General features: G+C 34.1%; 2 long non-coding RNA genes across 3 annotated transcripts; one reads left to right on the top strand and one right to left on the bottom strand.

The window, feature by feature from the left end:
• Positions 1 to 6,378: 6,378 nt before the first annotated feature.
• On the top strand, positions 6,379 to 9,858 carry LOC141642829 (uncharacterized). The gene is made up of 4 exons (XR_012543460.1): positions 6,379 to 6,744; positions 6,873 to 6,913; positions 7,036 to 7,070; positions 9,448 to 9,858. It is a non-coding gene; the product is annotated as an uncharacterized LOC141642829 (long non-coding RNA).
• Positions 9,859 to 10,215: 357 nt separating this feature from the next.
• LOC141642830 (uncharacterized) lies at positions 10,216 to 12,103 on the bottom strand. 2 transcript variants are annotated; one of them, XR_012543461.1, is made up of 3 exons: positions 11,942 to 12,103; positions 11,628 to 11,748; positions 10,216 to 10,544 (listed from the first exon to the last, which is right to left on the bottom strand). It is a non-coding gene; the product is annotated as an uncharacterized LOC141642830 (long non-coding RNA). The 2 variants fall into 2 exon arrangements; XR_012543462.1 differs by having other exon boundaries at positions 11,660 to 11,748; positions 11,942 to 12,102.
• Positions 12,104 to 14,740: the final 2,637 nt, after the last annotated feature.

A 14,740-nucleotide genomic window follows, 5' to 3' on the forward strand; every position in this document is an offset into this window, starting at 1 on the left:
TGTGTCATGTCCCTTGCCCCTGTGGTACTCGCAATAAGCATTATCATCCCGAAATTTGGACTTCATTTCCGGGTCAGGTGTAGGTCATATTAGTTGGATTATTCCTTGCTTCATCAATCTTTGCAGCGCATTTTTGTATGTGTCACCGATGTTGGTGAACTTTCTTGGTGTATTGTTTTTCTTGGATGACTAGACGAGGTTGACATCATCGGTCTTATAGGTGGAATCGTAGGAACGACTTCCGGTTGATATGGACCCTTGATATTCGTATCCTACTATTTTGGACAAGAGCCCTTTGCGAATATCGTCTTCGATTCTTGTACCTAATACTGTTAAGTCTTTGAAAAACTTGATGTTTTGGTATCTCAAGTGATTTGGATAGATAGGCCTTAGATTGTCCACGAATTTTTCCATAAGAGTGGCCTCGTCTGGACGCTCAACAAGTTGGGTACTAGTCTTCCTCCACCTACTTAGGAAGTCGGTGAACTCTTCCTTTTCATTTTGGGTAAGAACTTCTAGAGTGCGGATGTTGACCTGAATTTCGGCATTATCCACGTATTACTTAGTGACTCGATGGCCGCATCATCCCAAGTAGAGATCTTCTTGTGGTCTAGAGAGTAAAATCACCATTTGGGAATGGTATCGAGAGATGAAGGAAATATCCTTAGGAACATCTCTGGCTTGATGCCCTTGATAGACATGTAATCTTTGAAAGCACGAATGTGGCTTAGAGGGTTTTTGTGCCCCTTGAATTTCGGAATGTCAGTCATGTTGAAGTTGGTTGGTAGTTGGGCATTTAGTGCTTCATACTTTAGGTTATTTTCCCTGTAAATGTCATCCCCTTTGAGGTACATCAGTTGCTCTTCTAAGTATTGAAGACGCTTTTCAGCTTCGGTGGGGATTAGGGAAGAATCGTTTATAAAAGGTGGAGGATCGTCATTCAATGGGACGTTGGGAATAGGATCCTCCGTAGGAGGGAGCCTAGCTTCTACAGCCACTATGCGGCTTTCGATGATTTGGAAACGAGCATAGGCAACATCTTGACTAGCCTGAAGATGGAGTAGCGTGGCTAGGACTTGACTATTACCATTTTCTTCGGGACCATGGACTTGACTATTACCATTTTCTTCGGGACCATGGGTTCGAATTTAATGACAAAAACCCGCAAATACCGATTATAAGGGATTTAGGTCAGAATTATTGAAAAGTATTAATGAAAACAAATTACAAACTGAAAATATAAGAATTTTGAAAGAAAGAAGAAAAGAAAACGAAAGAGAACAAAGAAAATAGAAAGAACGGCTACTCGAGGAAGAAGAAGAAAGGCAGCAGCAGAAACGTACCCCCTGGAAGAGGCACAGCAGATGCTGTGATCCTTCCAAAAAGCGCATCTGTTGATGCGGTTCTTCTAGGACGTCTTTCATGGCTGTTTTGAAAAATAGATTTGAAAGAAGGGTTTTAAAAACGGTTTTAAGCATACTTGTGATATAAACTCGTACATTAATTAATATAAAATAAAATACAATAAATAAAATTGGGATTTACACCCTCAGACTTACATGTTTGACGAAGCGAGATTAACTAAGTTGTGTATTAGTGATTGCTCAACTCGATGTAATATGAAAGTGCCCTCTAAAGAGGATTTCGAACAAATTGAATGAGTTGATTAAACTGTAGTGGTCAAATTGGTCAGTCATGCAAATGTGACTGGTACTTAGAATGATCTGAGCTTACGTGGTTGAATAGATCAAGCATGTATGTGTCAAAAAGCAAGAGCGCGGTCTTAGAATGCCAAGGGAGAAGAGAAGGGCGGACACTCGCGTGAGAAATATGTGAGGCGGAGGCCTCTATTTATACTAATCACACGGAAGAATTATGGAAAAAGTAGGATTAGGAAAGGAATCCGGAAACAGGAGAAAAAGCAGCCCAGGAAGAGGTACAGCAGGAACTGCGACCTTTCCAAGAGGCGCAGTACCTGCTGCGTTTTCTCTTGGGCGGTTTCCTCCTCAGCAAGAAGATTTCCGCGGTTGGTTTTAGGAATTAGGGAAGATGTAGGCTTCCTTATTCCGCAAGGTAGATATTTTCGTGGTAATAGATGAAATTTAGGAATATTGCTCCGGAAAATTTAAGAATATTCTGACTCGGGTTTAAGACGGTTTAGAAAACGGAAGCAGTTTTTGAGCCGGACTCCAAATGAACTCTAGTTACTGTCAAAACGACCGTATCAGTGTGTAGATGACGACCATGAAGTTGGCTCGACTGTTTGAGCTATCATGTGTCGACGAACTTACGAAATGTCATAAATCGCTCTGCGTATTTAAACATGCGGCCCAATCATCATTGGGTGATTGGCAGGAGGTGCAGAAATGAGGTGTCTACAGGAAGGCACAAGCTGGGAAGGTACGAGTTGAATTGGCACAAGCATGGAAAGCACGAGAGAAGTTTGAAATCAAGCAAGATAGACATGCTTAAAGTTTGTATAGAAGATGATGAGTTGAAAGATGATCCAAGTTCATTGCCAATGTTCATCACCGATCTTGCATTAAAATTTGCGAGGTTCATATTTGATCAGGTCGTTGGTCCAAGAATCGGATCGATTCTTTTTTTTTAAGAAGGGGAGTATAATGCGAGAGCATTATGGAACAAAGAGGACGAAGGCAACGGAGCTGAATAGCACGTACTCCAAGGCTGACAAACGCGGATTTCAAAGCCGTGTAGGAGTATTAGCTAGTATTTCCTAGGCCGAGCTAGAAACACTCCTAAGCCGAGCTAGCAACACGGTTTTTCTAAGCTGTGTAGGATTAATATTTTAGATTACTTTACTGTTTTAGAATAAGTTTAGGAGATTTAAGTATTTTCCTAATCCTAATTTTATTAGGTTTCTACTCTGGTTTTAGTAGTTATTATTATTAAATAATGTTTCCTAGTTAGTTTAGGAACTTAGGAAGTTTCTTATTATTCAAGTAAGAGTAGGATGTCGTTAGTATAAATAAGGTCTGATTGTAGCCTTATTTTACACGTTGGAATACAACAATAAAATTGTTTTCTGTTTGCGAACAAATCTGATTAATCATGCAAGATTAGTTTCAATTCAACCTTGCAAGACTGAGTTATAGTAGATTGACTTATAACCTTGCGAGGTTAGAGCGAGATCCACTATCCTATCCCTAGTTTTCGGTTCTGTTTATACTATACTCATGTAAGCACAATAGCAATCCTCACGATACAACAACAATAAAATTAATGATTCCGCTGAGAATTTACAAATTGTAGATTCGTTCATTCAAAGCTACGAATTCTATATCACCACATATAATTAAGACTGACCGATGATGCTTAATATGGGTTAAGAACTCACTGACCATGGTTCGATTTGGCACTGGCGATTTGTGGCGGGGAGAAGACTAATTTGCGGGTGAGATGATGGCCGAAAAATAGTGACTAAGGTGGGCTGACTGAGCGAGTATCTCAAGTCAGATCGGAGAAGAGAGAGTGATAGGTTTGATCGGAGAGCGATGGTGGTGGTTAGAACGAGAACAATGGTGGCTGGGGTGGGGATGTCGATGATAGTATGGTTGTTGGGTGAAGGCAGGTATGGGTGGAGGTAGGTATAACATTTGAGGGTTTGAGGGAGTATATATGTCAATGTCATGTAAGCTTTCATGTTGGTAGCCAACTAGTTCCATGTTGGCACTCAACAGTCAAAATAGGCGGTTCATGGTGTTTTAATCACGTTTGGTAACACAACTAATGAAGCTTAGGGGTGTAAATTAGTATTCTGTCAAACGCATGAGTACAACTAGGAAAGGTAAAAATTTCAGGAGTACAGATGAAAAAAAAAACCCTTAAAAATTCCCGTGAAATTCAACTCCTACATAAACAAACCAAACAATTTTGCAAATTCTCATTTCAACCAAACAACCCCAAACAATTAGTCTCATTGTAGACACATCCATCTAAAGATGTAGACGGGTCAAATAATCTCATTTTTGAATGCATAGTAACCCCACCATCCGACTTATTGTTTGTTTTATCATGTAAGTAGTCACATATTTGATCCATGTACAACTTTAGAGGATAACTAGGTAGCATCCCGTGCTTCGCGCGGCTTGTTTGATTATTTTTATTATTATTATTGAAGAAAAATATTAGAATTGATATATGACATTTTATATTTTTAGTTATTAATAGAAATAGGTTAATGTTTTTCAAATATTAGTTTTTTTGGTTTAACTTCAAAAATTTTAAATAAAATACACTCTTCGTATAAATCTATTATAAGTAATAAGCTTAGTTTATTCTGCGGGATCAATGTTTTATAAATAAGTATGAATGATTATTTGATGATAATGATTAGAAAAAAAATTATCTTTTTTCTCTTTTTTTTTGCTAAAAGGTAAGAAATTATATTGATCAATGAGGAACAGCAATTACAAGACATTTTTAGTACCATACATATTTCAGTGCATATACTTATACTAATTGCACTCTAGACAACCAACAAGTATCTTTATCAGAGATAACTTGAGGTTTACAACTATGAAAACGTTGAGAGATGCTAGCCTTAATGAAATTAAAAACATAAACAGCTCTCTCTCCGAACTTTTCCATTAATCCTAAGCTTCATTCCTTTGAAACCAAATGTGATACCATCTTTGCCAGGATAGTAATGGTGCGGTTTTTCTTTCTCAACTTACTCCACCTCTTCTTTGGCTATCTTTTAAAGTATAGAAGGATCACTTTGAAATCAAGAATCAACCACCGCCAATCACCGTAAAATCTGTTGACTGTAAACACACTCAGTGAAGAGATGCACATGAGTTTCAGGTTGATTCAAACAGATACAGCATAAGTCATCAGAACTGATATGAAGCTTGAATAATTTTTGTTTCAGCATAAGTATATCTTTTTCCTCTTTCTCCTGTATCTTATCACGCAAATGTCTAATATCTTTAATTTTGTGGTGAATAGTCATATGGATGTCATGCCACATGGCACATACATTCTCGTTACCATATTATCTATGCCCACTTGAGTTCGTGATATGTTCTACTATTTAGTATGTACATATATAAACTTTTGCTATTGTTAAAAACATACATGTCACATAAAATTTTTTCTATATTTTTCGTTATGTTGAATTTCTTTTACTCTTTCCCATATACCGTATAGATTTTAGTAATATTTAATTAATATCATATTAATGAAAACAAAATTTATTCGAGCAACACAACAATCAACATTAAGTTCTTAAATTAAATAATTTCACCATATGTTATTTTTTCAAATCAATTAATAGTTGTTCAAAAGGATGTGAATATAATTTTATGCTTCTTTTTTTCATTTTCTTTTATGTACAACGAATGATTCTTATGTATCAAATATATAGGGTTCAACATACTTATAAGAAAATTACAAGTTTTTTTTTTACACAACTATATATAATGGTGTTTAAGATTTTACTTATAATAGTTATAAATAAAATAGTTTAAACTTTTTGTCAAGTATAATTTTTTGAGATTTAACATCAAAGTATTTTAAAATACATATAAAATATTTAATAAAAATGCACTATCTATCACTGTGTACATACATGATCGTTATCACACTTTTTAAGCGCTCATAAAATCTTATATGTATTAACATTTTAGAATTTTTATTAAAATATTTTTTTTACTAAATTTAGAATCACATAATCGTACTTATAATACTCCCTCTGTTCTTTTTTAATTGCCATGCTTACTTTTTGATACACTCAATTCTTTTTTCAATATCTCTCAAATATATAACGAAATATATTGAAATGTATACTCATATTAAAGTTCTATTCGTAAAGAAATTTATGGTGTAATTTTTATAATTTTTCAACCTATGTATTTTTGTAATACTGAATTCAAAGTCTTGCCTCGTAAAATAAAAACGTCAATTATTTGGAACGGAGTATAATTTAATAAAAACCGTAACATTTATTAAACTATAATTAAAACTTTGTTGAGATTTATTCAGTATTTATTATGTTCATATTTAATAAATGGTTGTAATTAATGACTCTAATTAAGGTTAAAATGCCACGTGGCGCATCCACAAGATTTCAACCCAATTTTATATATATATATATATATATATATATATATATATATATATATATATATATATATATATATATATATATATATATATATATATATATATATATATATTTAGGATCCGGTGAGAACGAACACTCGGTGAGAACGTGAGAACGAACTATAACCATTGGATTTAAAAATAATTGAACGGCGACTAATGCACACAATATCATAATCACTTTATATTTTACGTATATACAAAATTAGTTTGTCCAAACAATAGGTCTTGGTATAGACGGGTGAGGCGAACAGACGGGTAAATACTTCTAATGAAATGGGTAGGGGGGACAAGGTGGGGCACCCCATGTGCTTTCCACTTTATGGCAAATGGGTATTTTGTGAGGGGAAATGGTATCCGTCTATACGTATAGACGGATAATGCCCGTCTATAATGAGAATTTGTGTTGTCCAAATCTTCTTCTCTCTCCTCTCATTTCTTCCGCAAACTTCATCTGGTTACTTTATTTCCCCAATTCAATTTCCCAAATTCAATCTCACTATTTCAATTTTTTCGTCAAAATTCCAGTTAATCGAGCGACAACGACGACGAACGACGCTCATCTAAGCGCAATTTCTTCATCTTAGCTCCCATAATCGAACCATGTATCTCATTTTTGTAAGTAATCGTGCTTGTCTGATCTTCATTCTCAATTTTTTTGCTTCAATTTGTCTGATTGTATGATTTTAACCTTAAATGTATCTTTTTAACTTCTTCATAATGCTTTAAATCACTCGATCTTGCAGGATCATTTTTTTGGCGTTTTCATTAAGGATTAGTTAATCAGGTAATATTTTCCTTGTCGTGATTAATTTAATTTCCCGTTTCATTTTGTTCGACTTAAGTACTTTTATTTTATTGGTGTATTCACTGCTTTTTTTCCTGATTGCGTTATCGTTTTCGTTCCAGTTAAAGTACATCGCTCGACCTATGTGATCAATTAGGTATTATCTTAACCCTAATTTTTGTACTTCGTTCATTTTTTGCTGTTATCCATATAGTTTGTTATTTCTCCAGTTTGCATTTCATTTATACTTTAATGTTTGTAGATTATTTACTGCGGGTTAACCTGTCAGATTGTTTTATTTCCCATTCCAATTTAATTAATTTTGTTTGAATTGGTTAGATTTTCATGTATATTTGTGAGGTTGCATTAGTGGCGTTTCTTTATCCAATTATTGTTACTTGTTGCCTTTGAAAGTAAGTTGTTGTCGTCGTTGGTAGTGTCGGTACGCTGAATGAAATGAATCGTCCGAGTTAGTTGCTAAGAATAAAAATTCAACAAAAAGTAGTATTTTGGTGGCATTCTGTGAGATTCACTAATTTATTCACTTAAGGAACCCTTTAGCAACTGAGTACGTTTTAACGGTTTCTAGTTACATTAAATCATCTCCTAGTTACGTTTTAATGGGTCTTAGATTTGGTATGTGTTATGATGTGTATTCTGTTAATTTACTAGTGTCTAGATTCATGTCAGCTTACTAAAAGCATGTGTATCTAACAGTACTATGTTAGAGGTCAACTCAGCAACTCTAATATATTAGGATCAAATGGAGTAATTATGTTGTAGTTCCGTCATCTCAACTGTGTGACTACCTTTATTCATGTATCCCTTTGCCTTAGGCATTCAGTTACAAAGTGAAATAAAGAAAAACATCATTCAAAGTGAGAGAAATTTTATCTTTTAGGAAATGTTATTACGTAATAGAGAGGATATTGATCTAAAAGATTTAAAGCCGTCTTTTAAACCTAACTAAAACACAAAGGGTTTTTCTACATGGTACCCTCTTGTTTTTTAAAATTCTACATGGTACCCTTCTTTGTTTAAACACACATGTGATAACCCTAAACTCCATTAGTAATGCTCACCCATAACCCTTGGTTGGTTTTCCATTACTTTGCCCAGTTAAGTCATGACGTGGCATTCAATTAAGTGCTCACGAGGCTCCGTCTTTTACTTAACATGGCAAGGAGTGGGACGACAAGTATCCTTATAATTCTTAACTCTCCAATTAAATGACTCTACCATCAAAAAATCTATAAAATCGGCATTCGGCATCTATGTTGCCTTCCACAATACTAGATTAACTTGACATGACAATGTGTTAACTGTTAAAGAAGGCCAAGGGGTTGCTGTCATGGTTGTGATTATTGTTAGAGGAGAAATATGTATATTTTTTTGTGTGGCCATTATCAAGCCGCCATGGTGGAGATTACTGTTGCTGAATAGGGTGGGTGAATAGTTGGAAATTGTTGGTGGAGAAACTAGAGCTGAATTATGGGGAACGGATACGCATAATGTAATCAGTGGAGAAGGTGAATTTGGTTACATGCTGAGTTATATAAGGTTAAAAGAAGGTGATAATGCCTAATGGTGATAGAGAGGAGGAGAAGTGTTCTTGTTGGAGCTTGATAATGGCGAAGAAAGAGCGTTTGGGGTTAAATATGGGGTAATAAGGGAAAATAACATTATTTAAAAAAGTCAGGTCAACATTTTAACGGAAAAGAGTGACGGAATAGATAAGGAGGTCACGGATGAATATTGCTAATAGACCTTAGGGGTACCACTGATATTATACCAGAAAAAAGGCTATCATGTAGAATTTCAAAACATTGAAGGATACCATATAGAAAACCCAAACCCAAATTATTGTTTTAAACAGGTGTAGTTTCAGTTTATATGTCGTTTAATTTAATTCAACAAACATAGTTTTGGCTGATTTAGTTGTGTTTTTTATGATTACAAATTTACAATTAACATTCATATTTGACATATGTGCTCATTTAGTTAATCTCTTAACCCTAATTTTAAGTACTTCTTTATTTTCCTGGAAATTGCATTGGTTGTCGCAATAATTGCTTCCATCTCTTTGTATTTCATCATTAACAATCTATTTTACATGCATTAATTGACATTTAATAAACTACGAGTATATACTACCAATCACTTATCTTGACACCACTCCTTTCTAAGGTTTAGGTTTTGTGTCTTAGGGTATAAGAGCTATTTAGCTACTAGGTACGCTATAATAGATTCTAGGTACGTCTAATTGGCTAGTAGGTACATTTACCCTAAATGTCCCTTTCCGTCCTACTTAAAGAGTGCACATAGGTACCAGGTCCATTATAATTGGTTTTCAAAACCTTTAATTGGCTAGTAGGGATATTTCTCCCAGATGCAAACAATTGTAATATCCTCAGTATATACAATATTAATTTCATCAGGTATGTAGGTACAAATATATGATTGTTGGATACATTAATAATCTGATTAGCTACAATTTTTGAGCTGATATATGATTCCTGATGATTCCTGGGCAGCTAGCATACTGGCTTGTTTCAAGTTCTTATCCATCAACGTTTTCCCTCTTAAACAACCAACTCCCTGATTGTGATGAAGATGTCCATCTCGCTAAAGGCCTACCCATAGGTGAGGTAGTAATCGAGGAAGCGACACATGTGATCGGTTCGAGGAGTTTCTAGACATGGTTAATGCATGGAAGTCCCAATATGATGGCGTCGACAAAGTTAACACTACCCATATCTAGATCTGTAATGGTTTGAATCAAGGTTGTTGGTGTATTTCTGATAGTTGTGTATCTTTATTATGGCGGATGTGATCTGAGTTTCTATAATAAAGAACCAGACTCTTCCACCCTTTTGTGGCTATTGAATTTTGTCCATTTACAAATGCCGTTATGAAAAATATAACCCAAACTTGTTAGCGTCCAATACATTTTATAAATCTCAATTTACAATGATGGCAAATATATGTGAACATGTCTAGGAGCATCAGAAAATTCAACACGGCATCTCAACTCTCTCAAAGTTATGGTAGATATACGTTTAAAGTAATCTAGTTCCGTTACTATTATGAGCAAATACTCTTTATACCTCCGGAAAAATCAGGTTATACTCGACATAATTAAGCAAAGCGTCTGACATATGCGCCGAGCCGAGAAGCTTTGCCCCTGCTATATTAACCAAAATCTAACTGTAATAGCCATATCAAGTTATATGCTCCATGTGTGCTAGCTTCTTTTTCGTCTAGCAACTCAAACTATAATATATAAACAACCCGAACACCGCTAAACCGAATACATTTTTGAATTTAAATGCAATATCCAACTAACACATTGAATCAGGATGATAGTTCAACCTAGGCATAATCATAACACCAACAAAGCACACTCCTACAAAAAAACGGTTAAAAATGTTATGTTACCATACATAATTATTGGTAGTTACACTATTAGACTATCTAGTTACATGAATAATCTATGTAGTTGCTATTTTTATTTCAAAAAATTGTTTGTGTTAAAAATCTTGAAAATCTTCAATCCTTGTGCCATCACTCAAAATCTTATATCCTTGTGACAATAATCTTTATCCCTTTCATCCTTCAAGCCTTCAACCATCTAAGCCGGTAAGGTGCAAAACTAATTAGTTACATAAATACAAGTATATAAACAATAAACATACCTCAAATTATGTAACCAAAAACACGTCTAGATGAGTCAAATTTACTGACTAATTCTAGTCAATGCCATTAGAAAAATAAAAAGATATATTGATGGACCATAATTAACATTAAAATGAAATTAAAACTGACAATTTCACAAGTGTTAGGTAAAACGGATGCATATCAGTATAATATGAAATCGACGAAATTTGGTTACATTAAAACACAAAAATACTTAAAAAGGTCTTAAAACCATACTGGAGAGTCGAGAAAACCTTTTAAACTTTAACTCTAATATACACAAAGCTGTGCAATAGTGAAACTAGACATCCCATCCTCTGACTCACACCAGTTTCTTATTTTAAAAATACAGCTTGAAATAATCCATCATCTGAACTTTCCCGCACTAGAGGTACAGATGAGCAATTATATTAATAGGTACACATATTATATTAATAGATACACATATCAAATACGAAAAAAGACAGTACTTATTTCATCATTTTGTTTTTCTGAAAACTGAAACACAACAATTATATCAATATATACACAAATCAAATACGAAAAAAGGCAATGCTTATACATCGTCTAATTTTGTCGTAAAACTTATACACATCAATTATATTACCAGATACACTAATTAAATATGAGAATCATCAGTGCTTATTCATCGTCTAATTTTCTCAACACCTATTCTCAACAATTATATCACTAGATACACTAATCAAAAATGAAAAACGATTGCACTAACACAATAGCTAAATTGGAAGACGTTAAACCCAAACAAGAATTTGAAAAAAAAGTTAACACCAATCTTCAAACAATTGACCACTGTTAAACACGACATATCGATTCAGTATCTTATGAAATGATAAACACTGCCATATACATCGATTTTACTACTAGATACGTGTATCAAATAAAAACTCTAATAAGGTGAATCGATTGCACTAACAAAGCTAAATCAAAAGAGGATTAACATAGCAATGAATTAGTACGAGAAAAAAAAAACAAGATAAATCAAAAACGATTAAATTACCTATAAGTTAGAAGACGAGTTAAAGTACGTACATATGTAAGTCAGCCGACATACTTTCGATATCATTCATATAATCAGTAGGAACAATTGGGTCTGTGCAATTTCAATTTCCATTATATCCCTAGCAAAAGAAAAAAAATCAAATCGCTAAAAATTGATGATAGATACATGAATTATATGTAGTAAAGATGAACAATAAACACAATCACATCAATTTCGAGAGATTCTGTGTAATAGTTTCGTTGATCAAATCAGTATAAATTGATGATATATACATGAATTGTGTATAAAGTTTGAACAATAAACAAACTCACATCGTTTTCGATCAATTTTCTGAATCAATTTCGTTGAATTTCCGCCGTCATTTTCTTGTTTCCGCGTCTTTTTCTGGTATCCTGTTCTCGCGTTTTGAAAGAAAAGGGAAAGTTAGAGAGAGAGAGAAATGGATAGGGAGAGGGGGAATTGTATAATGATCAGAGTTTTAATATTTTCACTTGTTGTATCCGCCGTTGGATTATATTTAATCTAATGGTTATAAATCGTTCTCACCGAGTAGTCGTTCTCACCGGATCTTGACTATATATATATATATATATATATATATATATATATATATATATAGAGGCGGGATCTCGTGAGTTTGATTCTTATGGTGAGTTATGAGTTTGGAAAATCTCAACCATTGAATAAAAGAAAATAAACGGCTCAGATTCGTAAAAACAAAAAGGACAAAGCCTGACATTAAAAAAACGCGTTTGTCTTTTTCATTCACTCCTAATAAACACACTTATCACAGCCTTCGTCCTCTATTTCTAATCTGTTACTCACTCCATTCCCTGATAAAAATTCTGTTTCGTCATCTCCCTTTTGCGTTTTATTTTCTACAATCATGCCATATTTACAGTTTACTCTTAAATTTTGAAGAAATAATCACAAAGGGCATCAAATTATTGAAGTAATTGAAGATCTCGATCAATTTTAGTCTACAATAACAATCAAACACTTGAAATTTCTCAATCATATGAAGATATGTAATTCGATCAGGAAGCGAAATCAAGTGTTGCGAAGGGTGGCCGAATTCACTTCCGAGTTCCGATAGCCATCACCCACGTGGTCAGATGTTGTGAACGGTGGTGGGGAGTCAGATAGATACTCGGAGGTCGTGGGTAGAAGCAGATGCTCGGGCGGATGGTTCTGGGTAAGTGGTGGCCGGCGGTGATTGATAGCGGTGGTGGTGGTTCTGGGATGGTGAATTGGTGACGGATGGTGAGTAGCTCGGTTGCTCGCGCGGTGGTCTTTTAACACTACAAGAAAAAGGCTGATTTGCAACGGACTAATTGCAACGAACTGTATAAGCCGTTGCTAAGTATTACTTGCAACAAATATTATTATATTTGCAACGGATATTAAATTATGCAACGGCTAAATGAAAATTTGCAACGGATATTAAATTATGTAACGGCTTAATGAAAATTTGCAACGGATATGCGTCATATCTATTTTCCCGCCTAATAAATTTAAAGCTGGTTAATTTATGCAACGAATTTTGTAATGCCTATCCGTTGCATATTGGTTAAACTCCTACAATTCCCAATAAACCATCATGCGCGGGTTTTATTTCCATTTTCCCTCTTTATTAAAAACTAGTTTTATCTATATCTATATATCTATATATCTATATATATAAAAACCCTAATTATAAAACAAAAACCACTAAATATCTTTCAGGACACGTGTAAATCAGTGCTTGACTATTTTCCCGCCCACCTACGAAATACTCCTTAATAGAAAACCTAGAACTCTGAGCACTGATCCAATCCATATTCTTTAGCCGTCATTCATTTCTCCACCTTCACACAAAAATTTATACTCAAATCTGTTTTCATGGGCAGAAGACAATTTTGATTCGCATTGATGCAGTTATCACCGAGAGTTCAAATACACCATTAAATTAATGAAAGACTAATTAGTAATTCAATCGATTGATGATTTTGTAGGTATGACTATCTCGCTATTCATTTCCATGTCTTTTGATTAATTGATACGGATTACTATTATTATTTTAGCATTGTTTGTTTGTTGCATGTGAAGACAGTAATTCAATCGATTGTTTGTTTGTTTAGCATTGTTTGTTTATTATTATTTATGGTTATCTACATCCAAGGATATTAAGATTAAGGACGAACCTAATGGTAGGACGATTGAGTTTCAAGTTGATTGCATTACACTTCTTATGTTTCTTTTTTGCTTTTTTTTTTTTCAATAAACATGGGTTTGATAGAGAGAATCGCTAATTTATGGTTAGTTTCGTTATTGTTTTCTTCTTATGGTTAATTTTGCTTCAATTCCTATAATTTGCTACAGAGTACAGACTAAAACATGAAAGATTTGGGACGAATTGAAAAGTGCGGTTCGTGAGATGGCGATTAAATTTCATTGTACAATTCCCCTGGTATGTTTCATAGTTTGTCTCAATTAACCAGTCTATGGTTGTTACCACCTTAATTTTGAATTGAGATTTTTGTAATACCTTTCATTACCACTCTTAAAACCCATAGTTGCGAATTTGCTAAGGTTCGTTGTTCTTCAAATGATTTTCGCAAAGTCCAATTCTATGATTGTCATCACCGCGCTTTTCAAATCGGTGAAAAAATATGAATAATACAATCTGTAGACTTTATCTCCGAGGAACTAAGTTTTTCAAATCCACATCCGGACATCTCAATTAACTAAAGCGAGTTCGATCTCAAATTTGTATAAGGCGACATGAGAAAGATAAGAGCTTGCAACCGAAAAAGAAATAATTTATTTATTTCATTTTTTTAATTGAAAGTTCAGAAATTGGGCCAATTTCATAGAGAAAAGCGCGATGATGAAGGCAATTGATATCCGACAAAAAGGTCAATTCGTAATAGAGATCCATGTGTAGAAGTCCAAAAACTAATCGCTTTTATATTTTGGGGTTTGGAACCATATTCTACTCATACTCAACATTAGATAGTTGAAACCATGATTTTCATAATTATGTTTTTTTCCTGAGAGTATGTTGGTGACTGTGATTTTGATGTGCTAATGACTTATGTGTGCACTTTCGTTTTGAATTCAGGCTGGAC

This window comes from Silene latifolia, chromosome 2 (assembly GCF_048544455.1).
Source record: "Silene latifolia isolate original U9 population chromosome 2, ASM4854445v1, whole genome shotgun sequence".
In the NCBI taxonomy this organism is placed as follows: Eukaryota; Viridiplantae; Streptophyta; class Magnoliopsida; order Caryophyllales; family Caryophyllaceae; genus Silene; species Silene latifolia.